Here is a 24,972-nt window from a genome sequence, read left to right as displayed (position 1 = left end):
CAGTTTCAAACAGTCCGTGTTGCCTAAACGCCAAGTTAGCTTCATTAATTATGGTTTGCTTGCATTCAACGGTGACGTACTTTGATTTCATTGTCGAACGAAAACTTCACGAACTCTAATTTGCAAGTTCTGATGTAGACAAACAAAGATTAAGCTACAGGAGGAATCAGCACTTTTGTTTGGATGAACGGTGGAAGCAATTAACGTGAAACCGCAAAACTTAATGTAGTTGAAAAATATCCAACACCTACTTTATTTAGATCGAAGACGTTATTTTCAGACGGTGGGAATGTAGAGTTTTAATTAAGCGGAAGGAAGATGTAGGACGTGTTGTAAAATTTTACGATAGACGAGGCGCTTTAGGGAATTGTCCTTTATGGAATTTTTGTGAAGTGTTTTACGAGGTTTAAACGAAAATTATCCACAACTTTAAATTTTCGCGAGGGCGGATATGAGATTAATAAAATTTAGTAGTATCTGATTTTACTGCTTCAATTTAGCTATTATTGCCTATGCAGTATATATTTTATCATTATGCTCACGTTTTAGAAGAATGTCGTACATCTAACTTTTGAGAAGATCACTTGAAAGCTTCTGGAGGAAAGGTATAATTTTATTTTGTATTCTTATACGTTTGAATTCCCTCTGAAACATTTTTTAAAGTTAACTGTGTTACCATCTGAATAAAACGGACAGTCCTGTAGCTTAAAAAGAATGAAATTTTATGGGTTTCGAAGTTTTAAAAGTTTCTCCAAACTTTATTTATAAACATCAATGCTTTCAAGGGAAATGGAAGGGTGACATGGAATGTATCCTTGTAAGACGCCCACTGATTAATTTCTACCTTAACGAACTTTTTTGGGTAAACTTATGCTGAAAAATCTTCGCTTAGCATTTTGGCAGTAATTAAAATTGGTGGAGGCGCCGGGTCTGGATATTATTAAAACTATTCAGTTAATTGCCAGTCTACTTAAATCTAAAGAAATATCCCATTTGGACACTTGAATAGAACATTCCTAGCCTTAACAGGAAATTCCAATGACATTTAACAGTACCGCGTTGTAACTTGCGGCATCATTATGAATGATCCCTTGCGTCTTGTAAGGCATCTGTGTAAACATTGCCATTTTGGACGTCTTGCAACTTGCTGCTTTCATTACATCTCTAACCCTTTTCACAAATTAGACGTAATCCGGCTTATTTGAATGTCTCACTTATCGACCTTTCATATTTTCTCATGGTCTTGTAAAAGTCTGATCCTCCTTATTTGTGAAATTGTATTGAGTTTGTTTTAAATCTGATAGCAATTGAATACAGTACAAAACGGTTTAGTTTGAAACGCTTCTCTGTAATAAATTTTATAAAAGGGTTCGAAAACGGGAAACTGTGCAATCTCCTATTGTATTGTGCGAGAAATGGCGGTCCAATGATGTACTCACCTCGCATGGTTCTTCCATCGATTGTCTTAAAACCACGTGACGTCATTGCAATCAATTTAGCGTTCTATTGAATCTGTCACCCCACAACCTATTCGAGATGTAAGGTTTTCTCATATTGCATTGCGCGCTACAATTCAATGATAACGCGGAATTATGTTGTACAAGATGACACTTTAGGAGTTATCATCCATAAGGGTTGTTGTTTGAACACACATATTAGGAATATGCTCTCGTCTGATACGATTAAAATTTCTACCAAGAGAACTCTATACGCTCTGAGAATCGAACATAATTGAGTAAAACAAGTTATGTCTGTCTCGATATTGGTACGACTTTGATGTTAATTGAATAATGTTGTCTGTTTCAGTATCCGATTTTTGACAATCCAATAATAGTCCCACTATTGTAGGCGGTAAATTTAATTTAACTCTTAAGTGGGTAACATCAGACATTTAAAATTTGTAAATTTAATTTTTAATTGCTCTAGAAATAAACCAGCGGAGCGCATGAAACTACGATGGTGACAGCGACGTGTTAATAGCTGTCACCGAAGAACGTTTATTTAAAACTACGAAATGCTCGCTCTGTTTCAAGCGTTTCTCTCATTAAATTCACTCGCAGGTAAATAAAACAAGACCAACAAGATGTAGAATATTTCCACCGCTCCAATTGCTTAATGGTTAACTTTTTGAGATTAAAAACATTTAGCTCGGATGTAAGATAAGTAAACTGCCTTCTGTTTCAACAATGTGAAAGGTTGAAAAATGATTCGGCACGAATTGTACTGATCGGGGCCAAATAATTTGGAATACGATCAATTTGTTTCCGCCTTATTTGGTCCTAAACCTGTTTACACTAGGACAATTTGTATTCATGTTGCTTGTACAGGATCCCGTGGCTTTAAAATTTGCTCTGTAGTGAGATTTTGTAGAATTTTAGTCGTAGAAAGAAGCTTATCGAAAGATTTTTATATTTCTGATGATTTGAAGACTTTCAATGTTTAGTTTCAATAAGTCAGTTTAAGGAGTTCGAGTGAAAAGTGAAAACTGCTCAGGCGGATACTGGTGATATTCCGAATTTGCTGTCTCAAGACGTTACTCTGTCTTTTTGCGATTAAAATAAAAGTTGTTTATTTCAATCACAGCGTACATGAAATTTTGACTTGAAATGGACTTGAAATTAAAATTTATTTTTAGCACTTGACGTTCAATGTAAGTGATGTAAGTGATTTTTTTTTACTTGTGGAGTTAGCAATTTGTCATTCACTTCAATGGTCATGCATTCTCTTACCTACGTCTTCCATTGAATCGTACTTACCGCCTCTCTTCTCGTTTATCCAGAAGGAATTTGCGGCCCAACGTAAATCAGTGTTTTTGTCACATCCGTTGTGTTTGGCTGTTACGGCATTTATCAGATGCTAAGAGGTCTGTTTGCGAGCGGTAGTGAACATGAACTAAATACGTCGAGAATCCCTATACAACTCACTTGATGAGCTTTCACGCTAATCTCATTTTGAACTAATATTTTGCGACTTGACGAAACCGTAGCAAAGAGGAATAAAGTTGGGAATCTGTTGCTCTCTGTTGGCTTTGTGTGCTCGATTCCTATACGAGTTCAAGCCGGAAATAAAAACGTTATTTAGTCACATGTAAAAAAAAGCTTCTCATGGTCGATCCTGACTCCAGGGAGGATAATAAATTTGAATGGAGTTTATTCACTGTGTTTGAATGACTGTTCGAGTGCGAAGTAAAAATAAAATTGTGAAAAAGTTCGGACGGAGTGTATAGAAAGGGGAATAAATTTTGTAGAAGTGAATTGGAAGCGACAAATTAAGATCGAAGAGGATTAGGAATTTTTTTATTAGATAATTTTTGAAGCTGTAATCTCTTTGGGGCGTATTAAGTCGGAGTCGTGGAAAAGTAAGCTAAATGGAATTTAAGGTGCTAATTTTTAATTTCGATTAACAGTGAAGGCTTGTTCGCTGCTTCGTCAAGTACGATTAAAACATTTGCAATTTTTAAAACGGAAACGAAAAAGCTTTTTGTTGAGGCATTGCGACCTATCTTGATTGTGACCAACATTTTATAATATTTAACTCTTTCAAGCAAGAGTGCAACATTAAATCTGTTTTTAGTAATGAACGCCAACTGCTGTGGAAACAAAATATAAAATTTAGTCGTAGTGAAAATTTCAAAATAATATAATTCCGCTTGTATACAACAAGTAAAAGAATAAAGCTGCGGAAATTCAGTGCAGTCGTGTAGGTGGCAGAAAATGCGATGGAGTTATTGTTTTCCGAGTTTTGAATTGTTCTACAAATCGAAAATACTAAATACATCTATTTGAAACATGCAAGTTTGGATTATTGGGATATGTTTGTTGGGAACCAGCAGACGAAAGAACGTGCAAGGTGGAATTTCCGTTAAATGGTGCCTTCATTAATGAAAATAGGTTGGTAATAATGATGAGTGACGCAACAAGGATCCCTAATGTAATTAATATCCTAACTGATTTAATGGGGGTGCCATTTGTCGCAAGTTTGAGCGTCAAGCCGGGAATTCCGAAATTATCACCACCCCGAATTCTGCCAAAGAAATTGTGAAGTTTTGATCACAATGACCTATGGAAGCCAGAAAGGTCGCGACGTTTTAATTTTCACAATGAAAGCACGGACGAGATAATTTAATTAGTCCGAGCAATAATTACTCCGGAACATTATTAACAGCACGTACAGAACCTCTTCTTCAAGTAAGAAATGTTATGACTTAAACTGTCTTCCGACGTGAGTTGTTGAGCTTAGATCAGGACAAAAGCTAGCAGTTAATTCTCAAGCTCCACATCTGAAATTATTATTAAGCTCGATACACGTATAAATTCGCACTGAAATTGTATGCTTGTCTGTGGCAGATGTAAACCGGATCGTATTTATCTACAATGGCGGGTTTTATCGTCTCACCCCATCTCTAAATCTTACAGTAATAATAATCAAGTTATGTGGATGAACTGTTTCAATCTACAGGGTTGTTATCAATGGAATGGGATTTCTCCGGTACTAATCGAAATCGTCCACATTGCGTCGTCCAATTATCGTCACGTTAGAAGGGATTCTAAAATTATACAGGATAAGGCTAAAGTTTAATCGAACCGGCAAACCAATATATCAATTATGGTTTTGACGAAAAACCAAGTAAACAATCCGTCCGAGATTTGATTGGTTTTCAACTTAGCTTACCAAGTCGAATTAGTTCCGTAAGATCTCGACCTGGTTTTAAAATTGAACATTTTATTACACTCGCGTCTCGGGGGAATTTATAACAATTCAAGCGCCGCTTGCGTAAAATGTAAAATTACATGCAATTATTTTAGAGAGAAATAAGGACGTAGGAGGATATTTTAAAGGCAACAGGAGTTGAAAATATAACAAGAAGATGAACAATCATAAATATATACTTGTTTGAGTTGGCCTGTTTTCACAAGAAGAAAAAAATCATTTTATTGGTCGTTGCATAAATTAAAATGTTTGTCTCTTTTACTTTGGAATTTTGTTATTGGGCACATTTTTGTCTCTGCCATCCAAAAAACAAAAGCCAGTGAAAAGTTAGCATCAAATCCGAACTCAAATTCTTTTGTTTTGTGGGCTTGTTTTCCAACACCCAATGAATTGATTCTTTTTTTGTGCATAACTTAATTTAACTCGTTTTTTGTTATTCACTAAACAACCGTGTTAGATATCTTACCAATGAATGAAACGTTACGATCGAGTTGGTTGTTTGGTGTTTGGTTGTGTTTTTTGTTGTAAAAACTACTTCGATAAAAAGATAGTACGGAAGAATTTTTCTTGGGTTTTAATCCTATGACTTTCTTCTTTTTCTTAGAAAGAAAGAGTGAAAGTATTTTAAAATTGTCTCTGAGGATGTCGAAAATAATAAAAAACAATCTGTATGCTGCGAAAATAAAATTTGTAGAATTTGTTTCTTTTGCTTTAAAATTCTGTAGTTTACATAATATTTTTTACCTATTGTATGATTTGATTGTGGACGAATATTTTTCGATACATTTTTAAACACGACTTCGGTAATAAATTCTCTATGTGTATAATAAATGAGCTGCGGTTACACCTTATGTTAAAAAAACGTTGATGCTGAACAAATAAAGATAAATGACTTCGCTGTCCACTATTGTACTTGGGATGAAAATGGCTTTTGAGACATGTGGTTGGATGAAAAAACGATGTGGCTGCTTGCTTTCTATATTAATATTGTTTTCATGGAAATAGGTTCTTTCTTTGAGACCTTCATCGATCAAAGTTGCATAGAAATTGTTTTAATAATTTGTTTTGTGGAAGAACGCTCTAAGTGGAAATCGTTGATTAATTTCGGGGTGATTGATTTGGCGATAAATCACGACTGGCGTCAGCTGTTTTGTTTTTTATCAGAGTTTGTTTTTTATAGGTTATACTTTTTTTTGGAATTTTAATAAAGAGATAAGATCTTAATGCGACAATTCAAAATTGGATTTTCCCCTCGTTTATAAAATTACAAAGCACATCATTTGATTACAAAATTTTCGTTCTCGGCTAATGCTGATTACACATTTATATTACATACACTGGCGGAATACGAACTTATAAAATTTACGTTTCAGTGAATTTAATTTAATTATGGCATTTGAAGCCTTGTAATTTGTGTTCGTCACAAATTGTATTAAGTTTGAAGGGACGTTAAAGGCGAATGTTTAGATAATAAGCATTGAAGATTTACGTATTTGATTAAAACCAGGTGTTACGTGCAAATATTTTATCCTTGTTATTACATTCCATTTTTAGCTACGTGGTTGAAATAGCAGTCGAATTGTTAAGATGTAAACATTTAGAACGTGTGACTCATAAACCTGAGAACCTAAAATTATAAGATTCTTACGAAGCACAAAGGAAAAATTACCTATCAAATAATGGCTAAATTGCATTTTAGTTGCCATGTTGCTCGTATTGGTAACGTATAAATTATGGATTCGCTAGTAAAGGTGCAGCAAGCAACACATAAATAAACTACAAAATGCTGCTCGCTTACAAAAGAAAGTTTAAATTTATGGTATTGATTTTCGTTAATTGCATTTCAATGCTCTTCCAACAGCGTTAAGTTATAGAGTGGAATTTTTTCATTTCACGCAGAATCTAAAACTAAAATTTTTTGTTGTTGCCATTAATGACCAAAATTTTGACGGTTCTCAAAAATCGACATATGTCGAAAACTACGAAAGATACCGAGATGCGGTTATCGCCATCGTTTTTCTCGCATTTTGTTTGCTAACAATTCGCAATTACATTTTCCGGAATTCAAAAATTTATTATTTAAAAAAAAAATCTACTAAAACAATATAAATCTACTTCGATCGATATCTCACTTATTTTTGGGACAAACTTAAAATGTTTCATTGTGACCGTTTTGTGGTTCGAAAAGTTGAAAAATGTGTCATTAATTATTAATGACAAGAAAATAGTTATTTTTACCACTAATAACATTTTTATTTGCCATTGGTAAGCTTGGAATGAAATTTCCAAGTGTTGCTATTGTAAACATTCATCGCTTGAATCAAATCTCACAATCAGCTCCTTATCACAACTAGTTTTGGTAATAATTAGTTTGTTCCAACTATTCATTATTGTGCCCATTTTAGCTAGTTTTAGCTTTTGAATAGATGTGTTGGCACTATATTGACGAAACTTGAGTTTATAACATTCCAAATACATCTCTCAATAACTCGAACTTTGTGGATATTGAGATTTACACCAGGGGCAATTCCCAGTGAGACAAAATCAATTTTTCGGAATAAAGTTCCTATTATGCAAACATTTCAAAGGTAAACACAACGTGCAAAGTAGACGGCAGTCAATGGCTCGTCATTCAAAATATCACATTTCTGTAAAAGCCCCTCTTGATGGTGTGATATCGCATGACATTTTTTACGAGAGTTTTTGGCATTGCAACAGCATTTCAATGGTAAAACGTAAACATTTCATAAAAAACCTTATTTGGGAGTTGATGTAAAACGTGCCAAGCATCAGATAGTGACCCTACGATCGGTGCGACCTTTGGTACATAAAGTCGCTCTGTTGTGTCAACGATAGGGGTGTTATAGAGGGTGTAATTAAATTAGTTAACTGTAAATTAGACCACACTCACTTTATGATCCGTAGTTGAAAATTTTTTATCTAGAGCAGATCGAGATCGACTATTAATAGTGATAACGTGAAGGTAGCGTGGCCGAGCGGTCTAAGGCGCTGGTTTAAGGCACCAGTCTCTTCGGGGGCGTGGGTTCGAATCCCACCGCTGCCAAGGTTTTTACCACGAGCCACTAGAAATTCAAAAAAAGAAGTATATGGAAATTATGTAGGAAAAAACAACACAGGGAAGGTTTTGCAGCACCGAAAGTGTCCAATTTCAACGATTTGTTGTTGCGAAACGCGATCTTTTTAAATTTCTTGATGCACCTGTAGTCAGACAGTTAACAGTTTGCTAATATGAGCAGAATTTTCCTCCCACATTTAGTTGTCGAATGTCTGAATTTTTTCAGACGACAAAATGAGGTAACGACATAATTAGTGCTCCTGAGGCTGCCTAATTAATGCCTGATCCGTCCACAATCGCTATTTACCATAAATTACGCTTTCTTGTCTTCTTTCCAATTAATTCAACTTTTCCCAGTTGAATTAAAATGTTAGAGACTCATTACTACTAAATACGCGCCAGATCTTTTATGCTTTTGCATGTCATAACGATCATACAGAAGTTCTGCAACTCGCGACATTAATCCACTAATTAGCACGTTTGACGAAAGAGTCTTCATCAAAGCACCCCTTATGGCGTTACAAAATACTGCAAACCACTGCATTGCAACAAAACATCGCTCAAGTTCGAGTGTCGTCTACTTATCAAAGCAAATACAATCCACACTGAACTATTGCAGGCATACATTCCGATGGAATCGCAAGCAATATCCGTCAGATGCGGATATTGCAAATAGAATTTCTAGATTGGCACTTAGTGGTGCTTGTGAACACCAATAACACACTGTCGAACCCGCTGCAGTTCAGATTCACAATAATTATCGAAACTGGCGTAATTAAATTTCGTGTCATCTCAGGACGGGTAATTAGGTCTTGATGAAGTGGACAACGTTGAGTGAAAATTTGAGCGGCAATTAACGGAACGGCTCTCCATTAACGCTCTTTGGATAAACATAAATTGGCAGCGTCAGGATTTTTTTTATTAGAGAAGCAGTAAAAAGTTGGCAGCGGTGGGATTCGAACCCACGCCTCCGAAGAGACTGGTGCCTTAAACCAGCGCCTTAGACCGCTCGGCCACGCTACCTTCGTAATAGTCACATAAAAAATTGACATCGTCGAATGCGTCTCCGGCACAGTTTTCTTATCAGCTTATCAATAATAATTGCTTTCAAAATCATCTCTAACCTGTTCGAATCAGACTATTTCTTTAATTGATCAAAATCAAAATGAACAACCTTTGAAAATGTATTTTGGGTTGCGTTTTCAAATTTGTCATTCGCGAATCATCCTGTATATAAATTTTGGCTGTTTTGAAATTGTGGCATTAAGCCGAATTAAACCACTGTACTATCAAGTTATAATTTTGAATGAACTTTCGTACTTACCAGAACCCGAATTAACTACCAAAACAATTACCAAGGAACAAGCATTTCGCACCGAAGAAAACTCATAGTCTGGCCTTAATCTCAACACCCTTGTTTCATTTCTATATGTAATTATATACAGTAGGGCAACTTTAATCTCACATTTGATTACCCAAATCTAAATACTGCTAGGATTTAATTAACACCGATCCAGTCCGAGAAAATATTTATCCACGGATTCAATTTCGTTAATTAGGCTGCAGGAGTGTTGTCACATGAAGACAACAGTACAAAATCATTTCCTCTCGTCGCATCGATTAATTGTTTTGCAAAGTCAATCGTTAATAAAAACGTTTTGGTGACCACAGGCATTGATTTCCAGTTCCACGCATATTAACTGCCACCATCAGAAATTTGCAATAAATTTGAGGCAACACTCACGCATACAAACAGATTTATGAGTGAGCAGAAAAATCAAGATTGAATTCCGGTAGCAGGAAGTGAAATTGAAAATGTTTCGGCTTGTGGTAAAAGTATTAGGAGCATAGATCTTCTAAGTACACTAGTAATCGCTTACAGAGTTATTAACTTACATTAAGGGACTATTACGTGGTTTCTAAACTTGAGTCTCACATTCCACTACGCAGGTAATGACTCTAGGAAGGCAAAGCGAACTTAATTCATAGCTTTTACTCATATCTAATGAGAACTGCAAAACTTGCGGGGAAAGTCAGTGCGGATTTTGTTGGTCCTTTGGCAAAAAATTACCGTTTCTTGGATATTATTGTCTTTTTACACGTTCTGCTAATTAAATTTTAGATATTCCGGTTGTGTGTTCTTGAGCCAAGCACGTTCGTTAAAGCCTGTATGTACACGCTGCTGCATCCTACGAGCGTTCATTGCTTATTTAAAACTTTAAATTAATTATAATTACATTACCTGAATAATGAGAGTTGTTTTAAAATGTTAAGCCGTTAGTATTTTTGCTAACCTGAACTCCTTTTATTTATGTTATTTAGATAACTCGAGAACTTCATCTTCAGGTAACAAAGACTTGAAAGGATCATTCTTCTTTTATCATATTTTCAAACAGAGCTCATTCATTGGAGATTAATTTTGAGTGGCGGCGGCCGAGAGTATTCCAACAATGGGTCTAAGTAAATTCAAGCAAAGAATAGTGTTCCAAAAGTGTTCTTTGAATAGTAATCATTTGAATATCAAAAAGTTGCACCTACAAAGTGCATGATCAATGCGAAAAATTTTATCTATACATAGCACACGGTGAATTTATGAAAAGTTTTGAAAGCAATTTTTCAGTCGCCGGGACTTCTGTTTTCTTTTTATGCAGGCGATAGAATACATATGAAGGCGGTATTTCTAATATTTTTAAATTGAATATCTTGTAGGGAATATTTTGTTGAATTCTCTTTCTTTATTTGGGACAATCAGAAAATTTGGATATTACGTTTCTTCAAGCTTTTACGGATCTTGTAAGGTAGTCAATAAAGTAGATACGAGTGGTCAGCTTAAAATTCTTTTCGCAGCTTAGCTTCTTTTTATTCGTAACAACTTTACGAATAGCCCCGCCGAGTAAATTTGTCAGAAGGCTTTCAAGCTCATTTTATCTACCTTTACATCAGTGAGGCGGCCAAGTTGTAGTAATGACAGGTTTGGTGTCCTCTTTCGACGATGGCTGTAATTAAAAGGGTCTAATGAATGGAGAGTAACAAACAACCGCGACGTATTCGCTTTCAGAATTCCAATAACAGAAAGTACATCCATTCTGGACGTTTATTTCCTTCAGTTGCGTCGTCAGTTTTGACTTTTCCGGACTAACTTAATTAGAGACCGCTTATTTAGGAATTTTCTAGTGAGTGACCTCTCTGTTGTTACACAAGATTAAAGGGAAGAAGTTTTTAGATAAATGATTGTTGTTGCATAAAGCTTGAAAGTAAAAACATGAAATGCGAATCTTTTGACAGAATACCAATTATCCAAACAAGCGACGGCATTATTGAGTCGAGAACTTGGGAAAGTTTAAGGAGAATTTTAATTTGTTTGTATTATCATGGCTGCGGGAGTAAACAAGTTAAAAAGACAGAGAGGAAAATTCATCGGTATGGCACGGGGTACTTGAACGTACAATATAGTAAAACGTCAGCAATGAATAACCGGAGTAATTAAAAAGTGTTCTGAAAGACTGGACTGAAATAAGCTCGACACGAACAATGCGACTTGACGAATGGTAGCTCTCTAATAAGAAGTGTCGTCAAATGTTATAAAACAAAGCGTTTGAAGGACGTGAATGTTGTCAGCGAGCCCCCGAAGGCGGATTACTAATTAAATTTTGTAAATACCTGATTCAGAAGACGCGACGAAATTTCCTTCCGGAATTTTCTACTACCACACTTTTTAAGAAGATATGATTTCGTCTTTATCTTATGGAAAGACCGACACTCTCATAGTCTCTAGATTGTCTTAAATTGAATTTCCAGAGAAATGGCGCTGGTTTTCACCCTTTCATAAGACGTTCCAATTTTATAATTATTGCCTTCGTTCATGCGAGAACTTGGAAGCTTATGCATAGAGAAACTATAAATTATCACTTCCCGATCCGCTTTCGAGGTAATACGTTGTGATAAATTTGATTCGTCGTTATTACCAACGCTTTGACTTGAAATATTCACATTGTGACACATGTGTTCTGAAAACTGGTCGTGGCGAGGGATTTTTACTGAGAAAAACTACGTTTTCGAAGTTAATAAGATGTAAAAATAAAACGCAAACGTCAAAATCAAAAATTAAATCCTTTTTGTACCACGGAAAACTGTTGATCAGATAACAGCTCAAAACGAATGACATCTGACAAATACCTCTAAAATGTCCATAAAGCTGTCTTGTTTCATCCCATCCGGCGATATTTTAACAAGTTTCACAAATGAATTCCGACCGCGTTTCACCCGTTATTATTATTCTCGAATCTAAATTGATTCGCGTCGGAGAGAGAGGATTTTGAAATAGTGACCGTCCGATGTTATTCTAAAGGAGTAGGTATTTATATAAGATCCTTCAGCGTTTAACTTCTAGAAACAAAGTGCTCTGTGCATCTTCTGAGCGTCAGCATCTTCCTTATTTTATTAGACTCTTACGTCACATGTGCTGAAAACATGTCCTGCAGCAACGCGCCCTAACAAAATTACGAGGAGCTTTGTGGGCTGAACGCTGCGTTGCATTAAGTAATGGGCAGAAATCGTCAATGTCTTTCATAAAGAGTGTTATTACTGAGAATGAGAGATAAATTGGAAGGATAACAACCATGAAGCAAAAATTCGAGGATACGCAAGTTGACATAAAACATGATTGTAGATAAGAGACCAAATATTGAAGTCCTTTCTCTGCCGCGGAATAATAGATAATGTCAACAATCCCTTTGACTGTTTATACAAACTTCTATGAAGGATGTCCGAAAAGGCGAATTCACTAGAGCGGCTAATAAATTCTAACTAAGTGTTCTTATTAAGAGGATTTTCAGCTAGAAAACTAGGAGTATTTTTATTTCAACTCACAGGAATATCTGTTACCCGTTACGAATGATCTCTATAATCAAAGTATTTCAGATCAAATTTGTCTCAAACCTCATGTAGGTTTTTCTTTATTTCACAGATTTGTAGGGCTTATGTTTGCGATGAATATTCGTAAGTATTATAACGTAGCTGTGGAACAAAAAGCAAATCCCCAATATTAGAGAGCAACTTTTTCATTCTGTCTGTATACCGTAGCTGACTTCCATAAACTGTTTATTTTAGAAATTTATAAAAAATATGTTTTAAAGGAGAGAAAACAATTTTTTTTGACGGAAAATAAAGCTTATAACGAAAGCTCGAATTATTGTGTAAATGCATATTTTTTGCCCTACCCTGACAAAATATTTTAGTCACGCCACTGTCTGAAATCAAGCAGTCTTACTTTAGTTTTCGTGAATATTTTTGTTTCAAGGTAAATAAAACGACGGATTTTCTTAAACTTTATAATTCATTTTGCTTTTATAAAAATCTGTTTAGATGATAAGCGAACGATATTTCGTATGTGAATAAACATTTTAAAATAATCAATATACACAGGAAACAATTGCAATAAAATACAAAATAGTTAATAGTTGACCTCACCAACTAAAAATTTACAATGTACGTAACACCCAACTAGACAAATAATTGAATTTATCGCACTGCATATAAACAATAGGTACTAATTTAAAATCAGTTGAATTATTTATAAGAAAATTTGTGACACAGAATTAAGTTATTGATGTTCATTTATCGCCCAATTCAAAACTGCGAATTTTTCACGTACGTCAACAAATAATTGAAGTTTACCAAAGGGTAAAAATTTTGAAGCTCCGGAATATTTAGTGCTCGATATCACCAGAATTAAGGCATATCCCGGATTCGAAATTTCAGTTTTTTCGAAAAAAATATGTATGTCCCTAAATCTAATTTGGTCGATATCTCGCGGTTTGGCTATCGTTTTTCTCGCGCTTTTGTTGTTCAGAATCCGCGGTCAGATATCCAAAATTTCTCTAATACAGTTAGTTTCAAATAATTTTTTATGTTTCGGGGAAGCTTTTTGTTAATACCTACTATTGTTTACAATGTTTGGGTGTGGAAAGAGAGTCACAATCATGGCACTCAGACTATTTTAGAGCCATTGTGCTCTTTACTTTAGCTTGAAGGTCCAGTGAAGTAATGTTGATTCCAGCTACATGTCAACAAAAGGCGGCGAATTTTATGCACGATATTTTTATTCTTTCTTCTATCTGAACTAGAAAATAAGAGTGTCGTTACTCTTACAATTATTGGATGTTAAATTGTTCAATTTATCACACTTATTCCGATGATTTATAATGCTTCAAGATAGTAGTTATGTTGGAGGAATTAACGTTATCTCAGTCATACGTCTCTCCGAGTATTACGTGGCGTATAGTAAACTTGCAGATTTTGGGTTGGATAATCCGAAAACTGGGAGAAAGTAACTGTATACTCGTTAGCGGGTTGCATTCGGTCACCGCTTTCCAAAAGCCGCTCATTTGCCACCACATACAAATCAGATTTTCGTAGTGTTTCATCCCCTTCGACTTTGGCGAGAAGTTTTGCTTATCTTTCCTAAGTTATTTTGCCTCCCATTTCTGTGAATCTAATGAACCCTGCGGTATTGATCAGGTGTCATTTTAATATACTTTGGAAATTTATTTTGTACTTTTTATTACTGCATTTAACGATAATGGTCTTTTGCCTAAGAGGCAATAAAAACAGGAGAAACACTCTTATTCGCATTGTGAAATGATTTAGATTCGTTTTTACGATGTTATGTTTCCTATCGGTCGTTTGATAGATGGACAAGATCGTTGAATATCAATAAATAGAGCGCGATTAATGCAGATTGATTGATTCTTCGTGATGAATTTTGAATGGTATTATATTAAGAGACTAGAAGTAAAATTGAAATTCCCTCGGAAACAAACCGGTCGAGTCTCATGGAAATTTTGATACCCACTTTGCATAATTGTGATATAATAAAAATGGAGTATAAGCTGCGTCCTGTTCGCTTCGACGCTTTTCTGAATCGGAACACCAAAGGACCTTTTGTTCTGTTGATTTTCACAGCTTATATCGGAAACAGACGCCGTCTATTATCTGCATTAATATTCATATCAACACATTTTACTTGTCAGATATGCAAAACGTGTGTGGGAGCCGGGTGGCCACCAGAAATGACGCAAATATCCTTGCCAAGTCATCAAGCGCCAACACATTTTTATCAAATAGTGCTTCTGTTTCAGATTCAAAACAATCTATTTCTATAATTGACACTTCTATACATATAAACTGAACTGTAGAACGGATTATTTGCTTTTCCGTCGGTTGAAAATGATCAAAAAATTCTTGCGTTATTGAGCATTTTCCATTTACTTTCATACGCAAATAACGCAGTGTAAATGATCAAAAGGATGAAAAATTGAACGAAGGCGTCTGAATGTTTTTCTCGTCATCTTGCTTATCCAGTTTTGCACTAACTCAATTTTGTGAAGCGCATCTACTAAGCTTGATGTTATTTTCTGACTTCCGTTCAAATCTTGCTGAATAATTCGTTTCCTTTTTTTACAGGAAGAGGTTTAGATGGTGGAGAACGCCGTCGCTTTTCCAATACAGACGAATTCAATGTTAAACTTATTAAATTATGTTTATAAATAGTTGGAATGACTTAGTTTCGTGAATTTACTAGTGGTAGCTGTAATGGAATTTTTACGAGATAAGAGTTTGGAAACACATAAACCTGGATATTTCAATATCAATATTTAGTTTGTTCTCCACTGGGAAAGTATTCATTTTATGAAAATGAAGCTGAGTTTTTGCTATTTCTACAACTATTGTTTGCTTGGCGGCTATTTAATTTGTAATTTTTCTGTTGTTTTTGCTTGAAAACATTAAGTTCCAAGCGAGCGTCGCTCATATCAATTTACTGATTGTAGTTGCAATTACAGAACCAAATACCACATTTTTGCATAAAATTCCCCAGACTCATTAAAACTGCATTAAAACTTTAAATTACTTTGATATTTCGTTGAAAACATCATGACATTATTCTGAAATTTTAAGGAAAGCAACACGAGTTTATGATTAATGCCATTACCATTGAACAATAGTCGGAGTTTACGTCGAATAAAAGAGCTGTAGATTAAGAGAATACGGTTTTGTCCTGGAGGAAGTTTGTTCAGAGGATTTTTGCTCATTTCAAATTTAATTACTGCAATGGAACTACTATTTCAGTTCAGTTGAAAAGTACATTCATTGCAGGAGGGAAATTCTGTGCTCGATTTAAAGAACACCGCTAAGTCTGCGTTGCTACGTATTATTACAAATTGTAATACCATAGAATTGCAAAAGAAATATGAAAGTTGTTTTAAAAATGGTGGAGGCGCCGGGACTTACATTTCGATCTGTTTTAGAAGGTTTTCTTTTCCTGTTTCTTGGTTGAACTAGTAGTTAGAACTTCAAAGCATAACATTTTAACATATTCGCTTTGCAAAGAGACAAGAGAACTTGCAAACTAAGTTACTTACTGAACTTGTTAGAACATCTAAGTATCTCTCACTTTCTAATTTGTCTCAAATTGTTGCTGTTATTAGTTAATTTTTTTTTTATTATTTTAACAAGAATTGTTACAATTTATTATTTAATACATCAAATTGAGAAACTCGAATTGTGTAATAAGCGTGTCACTCCGAATATTCTTTTACCGCACCTGCACTTTTATCTTGCTTTGACACTTCGATGTAGGGGGTTGTTTGCCGTTTTGTTTAAGCAGACAGGTCTGACAACTTCTGTGACAAGGATGTTGTTTTTTTAAAGCAGCGTTCAGGTATTAAAATGAGGCAAGAATGGGAAAAGGGCATTAGCATATTTTTTTGCTACGTTGTCTAACATAATGCATTAAATTGAAGAATTAATCGTAACAAAAGCAACTAGAAAATGAAGAATAAATTATGTATTACGGCTATAATTTATTCTTACCCATGTTGATTTCTTAGAAAATGACGACATCTAAAAAGATATCGATATCGCACCATTGTAAAAATTTTCTCCGAAACGAACCGAAACACTAAATTTACATTTAATTGTAAAACGCTTTTAATTATTTATACATTTTCTATTGGCTCTCGTAGTGCTTTAAATGTTTAAATTGTTAAATTGTAAATGTAAACTTCTTCAGACTTTAGTTTTGATTAAAAAAGGACTTAAGAACATCGTAACATGATATTATAATATTGTTCTTTTTGTCTGTAATAAAAAAAATCAAACAGTCGAGTTCCTTTGCTCTTAAAGCAGCTTCGTTATGGAATAGAGAACTATTTTTGGTGGACGTAGCGAAAAACTTACCGGAGTACTTCAAATACCTCGCGTCGTATCGATTACTGGCAAAATTCATAGTGAACAACAAAATGGAAGTCCTATTGCATTACATCCAAGAAGTTTTTCTGGAAATGAGCAAAAAGAAAAATCGAAATCTATACTTCACTACAAAACGACAAGAGTTCAATTAAAGTCAAAATAAAAGTTTATTGGAAACTTCTTCGTTCCATGCGAATGCATTCCATGTGTTCGAAAATGCACGAATTGGAACTTTTGTATAAACGTCGATTTTATTTGTTGGCTCCACAATGATAAAAGTACAAAAAGTTTGTGAAACTAAAGGCGAGGATTTGTCACCGCGAAACTTTAAGTTTTTTAAGTGCCGGACTGAAACAGCTCGGATGCTCAACAGAGGTATTAAAATTGTAAACGAATTTGCCTATGTTATGAATGGAATTAAAATTAATTATAGGTTTTTTTATTGAGTTACTGCATAATAGAGAACAAAGCTTTGTTTTTAGAATAACAATTTTTTTTATTTTAATATTCGGACTGTTTTTTTGCAATTCAGGGCAACCCTGGTGGGAATACGACATTGAACGTTTTTCACTTATTTATGGACTACAAACAAGCGCCCCTTTTTTCAGAAATGGCTCGTTTCTTAATTGAAATTAGGAATACTCATCTTTTGTCTTGTAACCGAATTGCCTGTAATAATTACTCTCCGAACAGTTTTACTCTTGGAAATTAATTAACAAAAAGGGAAAAATGGTTTTACCTCAAAATTCATTCACTCTGCCTTATGATCACCAGAGAAGGCTTAACATCCTGAAATTATCATAAAATGGTTAGGCTCATTGAATCCGGCTTACACGTCTTTTGTTATAGTTGAATTACTTATATGGGACTTTGGTCTTATTCGTGCATTGTAGTGAACATAAACACAGCATGGATTAAGAAGTTTCAACATAGTTCAAAGTGTTAATGTACAAAGATTGGACGGAAATGCGGTACAGATTTTTGTTATAGATTTCTGATTTAAGTTTGTTTGTTTTAAAAAAAAACTGGATTATAAAGCGATGTTTTAAAGTGTTAATCTGTACAAAGTACAGTAGCGAAAATCGACTTCTTACCTTTAGATAGACTTGATGGAGGAACAAAGAACGTGCTTATGCACACTCTCGCCTTTAATCCATTTTAGATCCAGTAAGCTTTGCTGAAGGTAAGAAGCCCGTTTTCAGTATTGTGGTGTCGTTACTGCGTTTATCCATATGATCCCGATATAATCGAACGACAAATTTTACCTGAACCCATTAGAGGATTCCATGAAGCGAGGATTTGGACCTTGGAAAAAAGCTCTTTTTGACTCTTTTTTATCGTTTTGTTCATTTTTTACGATTTCCGGAAAAATGTAATACTAAACTTCTCAGTAATGTGTCATTTACTTAACTTGTAAGTTGTGAAAACTAGCAACGAAACATCAAAAGATTAATATGAATTCAAACTGAGCTCTCATTATTAGTTATTTTTTTGGTTTTGTAAAATTTATTGGATAGGGGAGAAATTCTTATACAAGAGAATGAATCTTATATAGCGCTGTCTTAAATTTATTCTCGAAAATATCCGGGGCAAGATTCTGGGGTTAGAGAGCAAACAACAGATCCTTAGCAAGGTCTGTGCTAATTATATCAAATGAAATTATAATACTCAAACAAATATTGCCGGAATTCGGACATTTAATAATGCTGTTACTTTAAACAATGAAAGTTGGTATTTTTGCTTCAAAAGTCACGTCAAACAATAAAATTTTCACTGATTTCCATTCCTGTAACTTGGTAAAAGCAAATAAAGTCCCGGATTCATTCCAAACGAGCGTACAGTTTCTAAAGTATACGTCCTCATTGTCTACGCAGACCAGCAACACATGATATATTCGAACGTTGGTAGCGGGGGCGGTCGAGTTTGCCGCCCCCACAGATCAGTCTCTTCCGAGCTTCGACTCTGAACGGACGATCTGAATTTTCCGGTCTCGGTCGCGACGACGCCGACGCACAGTTTTTTTTAATGTGCAATTTATGTCGGGTGGTTTCTTAAGTTTTTCGCTCTTTTTTTTCTTTTAGTTGCTGTATGTCTTGTAAGTATTTCTAGGAATTTTTTGGAAGCTTGTACCATCAAAAAGTTAGGGGGCGGCGTTTGCGAGCGATTCAAACTGTTGCACGAGTATGTGAAATTCGAATCTTCGGCTATGAATGTTTTTCTGGCGATTCACCAATATTGGTGTTTACGGTCTCTATTCCACAAGTGTTTCGTTTGAAGTTTCAGGCCCTTGTCAAATCTCATCTGCTCGTGACATTCGTTTTATTTCATTCATCGTGATGTTTTAAATGGTCGTGTTAATGTTAATTACTATTATTCATTCTGACAGAGGTAAAGTGGTGGCATTTTTTTCTTATCTCCATTTCAAGTAATTTAACAATTAAATACGAACTTCACGCACCTGGGACTGCGGACGAAATAAATTACTTTTGGAGAACACTTTTCATAAATGCTTCTTCAGGTACATTAAGAAAATTAATTTATCTGGTTGGACTAATGAGAGCGATATTTAGTATTTAAATACTCGCTTTTTCAAGATGAAAACTTCATTCATAAAAACACTCTTTTCTGTTCTCGAGAGCGTAATTTACATTCTTTTTTAAGTTAGTGGTGGTTTATTGATATTTTTCTTCGTGGAAGTTGGGAAACTTCAGGTTCGTTTACATTTAATTTTAGGCACGGAAAATTTATTGTAGTTACGAATTATGTGTATTACAATTAATTTATTTTTAAAAAGCAACAGCGGAATTTCTGTCAACATTGGACTGTAGAAATTGCCAATTCAATGGTTATAATTTATTTACGTTGCTTCCGGCCTTTCGTACTTTTTTTTTGTTTTAGAGAAGTTTAATTATTTTTTAGTGTGACAAAAATCAAGAAGGCTTAAAACTTTCGTCATTTTAATGATCAAACAATATTTTTTGGTGGCAATTTAAATTTCCGCTGTTTAAATTAGTACAAGACAATAATGTCCTAGTAATTTAAGTATTACATTCAAAACTTGGCGGAGCGAAATTTAAAATTTAAATTTTTACGGCGAATATTTTAATATGCTCTATTTATATTTAAACTATAAGGTAAAAAATGTCGGTAATTTTTCATACTTTTTTTTTGTAGTAAATTTTTTTATTTCACATTTTACACCTGAAAACCGAGAAGTACAAATTGTAAAACATGGGATTTAGAGCCAATTGAAAATGGCAAAAATGTTTTTTTAATAAGTACATACATAATTTTCAGTAGTTGTTGACTCAACATCCAGCTAAACAAAGTTTTCGTTAATCGAAAAAACACTTTAGCTCCTCAACGCGAGTTAATTTAAAAGACAAAGCACATCGGGGAAATGTAGATTTATAAAATTACATTTCAAAATTTTGTGATTAAGCGTGATTAAATAATTATTTCGTAATCATCGCGTTAAGACGAGTTTTCTTTGGCTTTTTAAGAGTTTTTACTAGAAACAATGGAATTAATTTTAAAATAATATTTACCTGCGTAAAATAAAAAAAAACTTGAGATTCCAAATGTGTTGAAAAGGATGGGTGTCGGCAAAGATATTTGCTTATTAAAGCACCAATTATTTATTGTCCGTTTGTTTTGTTTTATTCTATTTTTACCTTAATTTGTTGCTTTTTTTCTTTTCTCTTTCGATTAAATCTGTTGAGAAGTTTAGCACGTTCGGCTTTACCCAACTTCGTATTTTCTCAATTGAAATTTTAATTTATGACTTTTGAACCCATCCTTGCATTGTCCTCGCAAGGCAGAACGTGCCAACGACACAGTCGGTTACCAGCGCTAACAGGCGATTTATGCAAATGCAATATTGTTGTTAGTAAGTACTTTACTTGTTTATTTTTACAGCAGATAATAGAAAGGTGTTTCTAAGGGTAGTTACTGATCACTTTCTTCGTGATTTTTTTACACTTACAACATCACGTTCACTGATATTTGCCAATCTTTTCCCAAATTTTAATTTTCATTTATTAAGCGGCAGAGCCAGATGAATTCCTGTTCGAAACAGGCGTCCATTTGTTAATTTTCCACTTGCTTTGCGCCTAGCTTTTATTCTTTCGTACAAATAGATTTTTCACGGACTATAATTATATAGTCTTCTGCACGTGTCATAAATTTGGACCCTTATCGCGACACGAGGTCGGTTCGAGGTGCGGCATTTTTGGCGTTCATTTCTGATTTATGTTATGATCGAGAGATACGTCAGATTGTTTCCAGCGGTGTCGTATATTTCCTTTCAGGGTAATTGGGTTAAAGTATCGCATCCCACGTTTAAGCGTGATGTGTCGATAATGCGAGCAATATAGAATATCCGCGCTTTCGCGTCATTCATTTTTGCTTTGGAATCCTCCACGATGACGCCTTCGAAAAGGCCGCTTAAATATTTGATCTGCTACCCTCCGATATCACGAACGTTTGTCAACAATGATCTTATTACTCTTCCTCTCTCCCCCGGATTTTGCCAGTGTTCTTTTGATCATACTCAAACGAACTTTACATTCGAAAACGGCGCTTTCATATTTCAATGGCGAGGGATTGTTTTGTCGCAAAATAGAGGCTGTTGGCATTGAGCTTTATTACTTGGAAACAAACATTGTAATTTTTGGAAGCTGGGGACTGAACAGGTCGGTGAACTTTTTTATAAACGCCCCGACCAATTGAGGATTTAAATTAAATTATCTCGGCGCATCCACAATTTTTTTATTATTATTTTATGGGGTTTATCTCAGTCTCTTTATTCAAAAATTTGACCTTTCTATGTTAGATGGTTGACACGTGTGTTATGAACTTTTCGTGATGTAATCAGCGATGTGATTTTTCATTTTTTACCTGTTTATCTCGCCTATTTCATACATATTTAACAGGTCGCGATGGAATTTTTCTGTCGGAAATGTGTGTTAGAATAAGGTATCATGTAGCAAATCCTTTGGTTAATGGAATGACACTTTATTGTCTCAGGGTGACGTGTTCTACATAATGCAGGAAAAATTTAAATTTCTTTCCTAGTTTTCATACCTAGTTTTGTAGTCATTTGTTGTTTATAAACACGTCGATTTAAAGTGTAAAGTTACTTTACGACGTTACGAACGACTAATTTTCTGTGGGGGGAAGAAATTGGTTTGATATCATTAGATGAAGTAGAGAGAACGCGACAGAAAATTCGGGAACATCAAAAGACGTATAGTATTTAGTAATATCTCTGTGTAGAGTTGCAAAACTTTATCCTATGGTTATATGTGTGCACTAAAATGTTTTCTACGCCAACAAAATCCCCTGTTTTTTTGATAATCCGTCGGTGTGACATTAAATTATGTTTAAACCATCTCTTTTTAGCTTCAAGTTTAACATTTTATCTTCGTAGAATTGCACTGGAGTAATCCAGCCCTCGTGGGATTGGAATTAATGGTTGAAGCTTGAAATCACAGCACAGTTGAAGAAATAAAACTAAATTTCTAATACAGATTCCCGTGTTTGCAAATTTGTACGAACTTTGAACATAAACTTTTTAAAAAAAGTTCTACAGTTTTTCAAACTAACATCAGTTATTGATTTAACACTTTTTATAAATGCACAGAGAGAATGACTGATTTGTTACGAAAACACGAACATGTAAATAGATGAACTTTTTAATTAAAACGGGAAGCATCCCTGTTCCCATCTGCACGTAGTCGGATCACAATCTACCATTATCCATTCATGTTACCACACCTTTAACAAGACAACCTCATCCTGAAGACCTAATTTGGTTGTTAACTTTCTTAATCCTGCGCTGATCATAAGGTGTTTTAAAATTTATAAATTCAACTTCATTCTTGTTGACGGATCGAAATACGGATTTGTAAACGTACACATAATCGTGCCAATCAGTTCTTTTGTTGCGCTGTGATTAAAATTCTATATTTTTAAAATTGAAAATGTACACATATTGGTGGGTTAAAAGAAGCGAGCTCATGAAATGTCACAGCTTGTTTGGGCTTTCTCAACCGTGGCAAAATTCTCTCCGGGAAAATACATTTAATAAAATTTTAAATCTACGCAAGTTATTAAAACTTGTGCTTGAAACATTAAACGAATTTCTTTGGAACGTAAAAGAATAGAACTAAGTTTACACACAATCAAAGTTTGAATGACAATATCGAATGTTGTCCAAAATTAATTATTTGCATAAGGGAGAAAATAGCTCCTACTAACTTTCCCGAGAAAGGGTTCGGACCGGACTAATTACATTTTCTCAGAATTATGCCTCGATTTATCACTCTTGTTTACCCCAAACTGTGGAGAAAGCATCAGGGGTCAGGGTAATTTATACCTTTTTGATGGTACGATGCTTTATCAATTTTTTTTTCTTTCAAAGTCTCACTGCAGAATCAAAAATAATTATTTTCGCTTGTCTATAATGTAGAAGATCAAACGGGCTAACATCGGAAATTAAATAAAACTGGTGACGTGGATGTGTATGCTTCATTTGTTGAATTCGCCGGAAGGGTGGAGGTTGGTAATGTTGTGCGTTGATGCCTCCATCGGCCGCCTACAAAGGCTGTGATGCGACTGCTCACGTGGAACTCCCTCATCATGTTCGACATCGTGTTCGTGTTCTTCTTGTTCCTGGTGGGGGTCACATGTTTGGTGTACTACCTACCAGGGAGACGACCCGAACCGGAGGATCGGCCACTGCAGTGCTACGTGACGGTCACTTCAGCAGATGTGCAGAGATCGCCTGTTGATCACGTCTAGAAAATGGCCGGTAGGTTCGCATTTTGTGAAGAAATTTACAAGAAAATGTGTTGGTTTTTCACATGATTATAAATAAGCTGTTGCCCAGATATACTTTTTTCGTGTTATTGCAGGATGATTTACAAAATATTGATTTATTGACTTTAAATAAGTTACATTACCCCAAATCTAACATATTTACTGTCTCACATGTTTGTTTTATGTATCGACACTATAATTTAAAAGAAATGTTTTTGATCGAATTTTTAGGCCGGTTAATACACTGTTTAACGAATCGCCTAACTGTAAAGTCACGTTTATTGCAGTCAGTCTTTGTTTCCATGGAATATTGTCTTAGTTTGCAAACATTGCAACAACTCGAAGCCGAATATTATGGGCCAAACACCGGAGTTCCGAGTTCGTCAATAGTCCTGTCGTCATCATCTAACAAGTTAAAAGTCCAAATATTAGGTTAAAGTCAAGTTGAGAAAAATAACTAGTTATGTTACAAGTAGAACTCTAAACACAGGTTTATTACGTGCATTGAATAGAATACAGAAAATGTTTCTCTATTACCCGACTACCATTACACGTAGATAATGCAAATTAAAATTTCTTGCATAAAATAAGATGAGGCAAACCAACAATTTGCATCTCTCTAAATTGCACTGTTTCTAGTTCATGCACGCCCTTTCCTTGTCTAGACGTGGGTAATTAAAAATGTGGATGGCAAAAACGTCCCAACCGGACCCGATCGTCGATTAATCAAACTTTTTCATTAGAAACACATCTTTAACAGTTATCACACATCTATTTTTTTTGCACGAATCTTATTAATTTTCTAATAACATTGGCTCCGCTGGTGAATCGTGAAACCAAATCATTGAAGCGGTATCAAGTAAGATTGATTCCTTCGCCGTTCGCTTTTAGTTCGCCGTTTCATTTATTTTAAGACCTTCGATGTAAAAATAATTTCACACAACTACACTGAGAGAAGGAATAAGCTTCATCTATCTCTCCGGAAGTTTTGTAAATTAAGCTGGGAGTTGTAAAGTTTGTTGAAAGAGTCCGAGTAAGCTACTGTGAGAAATGAGACGGTTGTTCTAAATGGTAGCGATATAGAAAAATCTCGGAAATGACTTACTCAAGATATG

At 34.8% G+C, this 24,972-nt stretch overlaps 1 protein-coding gene and 2 non-coding genes across 5 annotated transcripts in view; 2 read left to right on the top strand and 1 right to left on the bottom strand.

Moving 5' to 3' along the window:
- Nucleotides 1-24,972, top strand: part of LOC148172735 (FERM and PDZ domain-containing protein 2-like) — a 56,612-nt gene that overhangs the window by 2,020 nt on the left and 29,620 nt on the right. Inside the window, exon 1 of one of the 3 annotated variants that reach the window (XM_088038579.1) lies at nucleotides 23,761-23,849. The exons of the other annotated variants lie outside the window; for them this stretch is intronic. The gene's annotated coding sequence lies outside the window, so the exon portion shown is untranslated. Of the gene's footprint in view, nucleotides 1-23,760; nucleotides 23,850-24,972 lie in introns of those variants that run through there. 3 annotated transcript variants of the gene reach the window in all.
- TRNAL-AAG (transfer RNA leucine (anticodon AAG)) lies at nucleotides 7,693-7,774 on the top strand. Its single transcript has one exon. It is a non-coding gene; the product is annotated as a tRNA-Leu (tRNA).
- TRNAL-AAG (transfer RNA leucine (anticodon AAG)) lies at nucleotides 8,728-8,809 on the bottom strand. Its single transcript has one exon. It is a non-coding gene; the product is annotated as a tRNA-Leu (tRNA).

Source organism: Gnatocerus cornutus, chromosome 6 (genome assembly GCF_029298725.1).
Source record: "Gnatocerus cornutus isolate USDA-ARS CGAHR chromosome 6, icGnaCorn1.1, whole genome shotgun sequence".
Taxonomy (NCBI): Eukaryota; Metazoa; Arthropoda; class Insecta; order Coleoptera; family Tenebrionidae; genus Gnatocerus; species Gnatocerus cornutus.
Note: the sequence above shows the minus strand (reverse complement) of the source record. Positions and strands in the feature narration are given on the sequence as shown.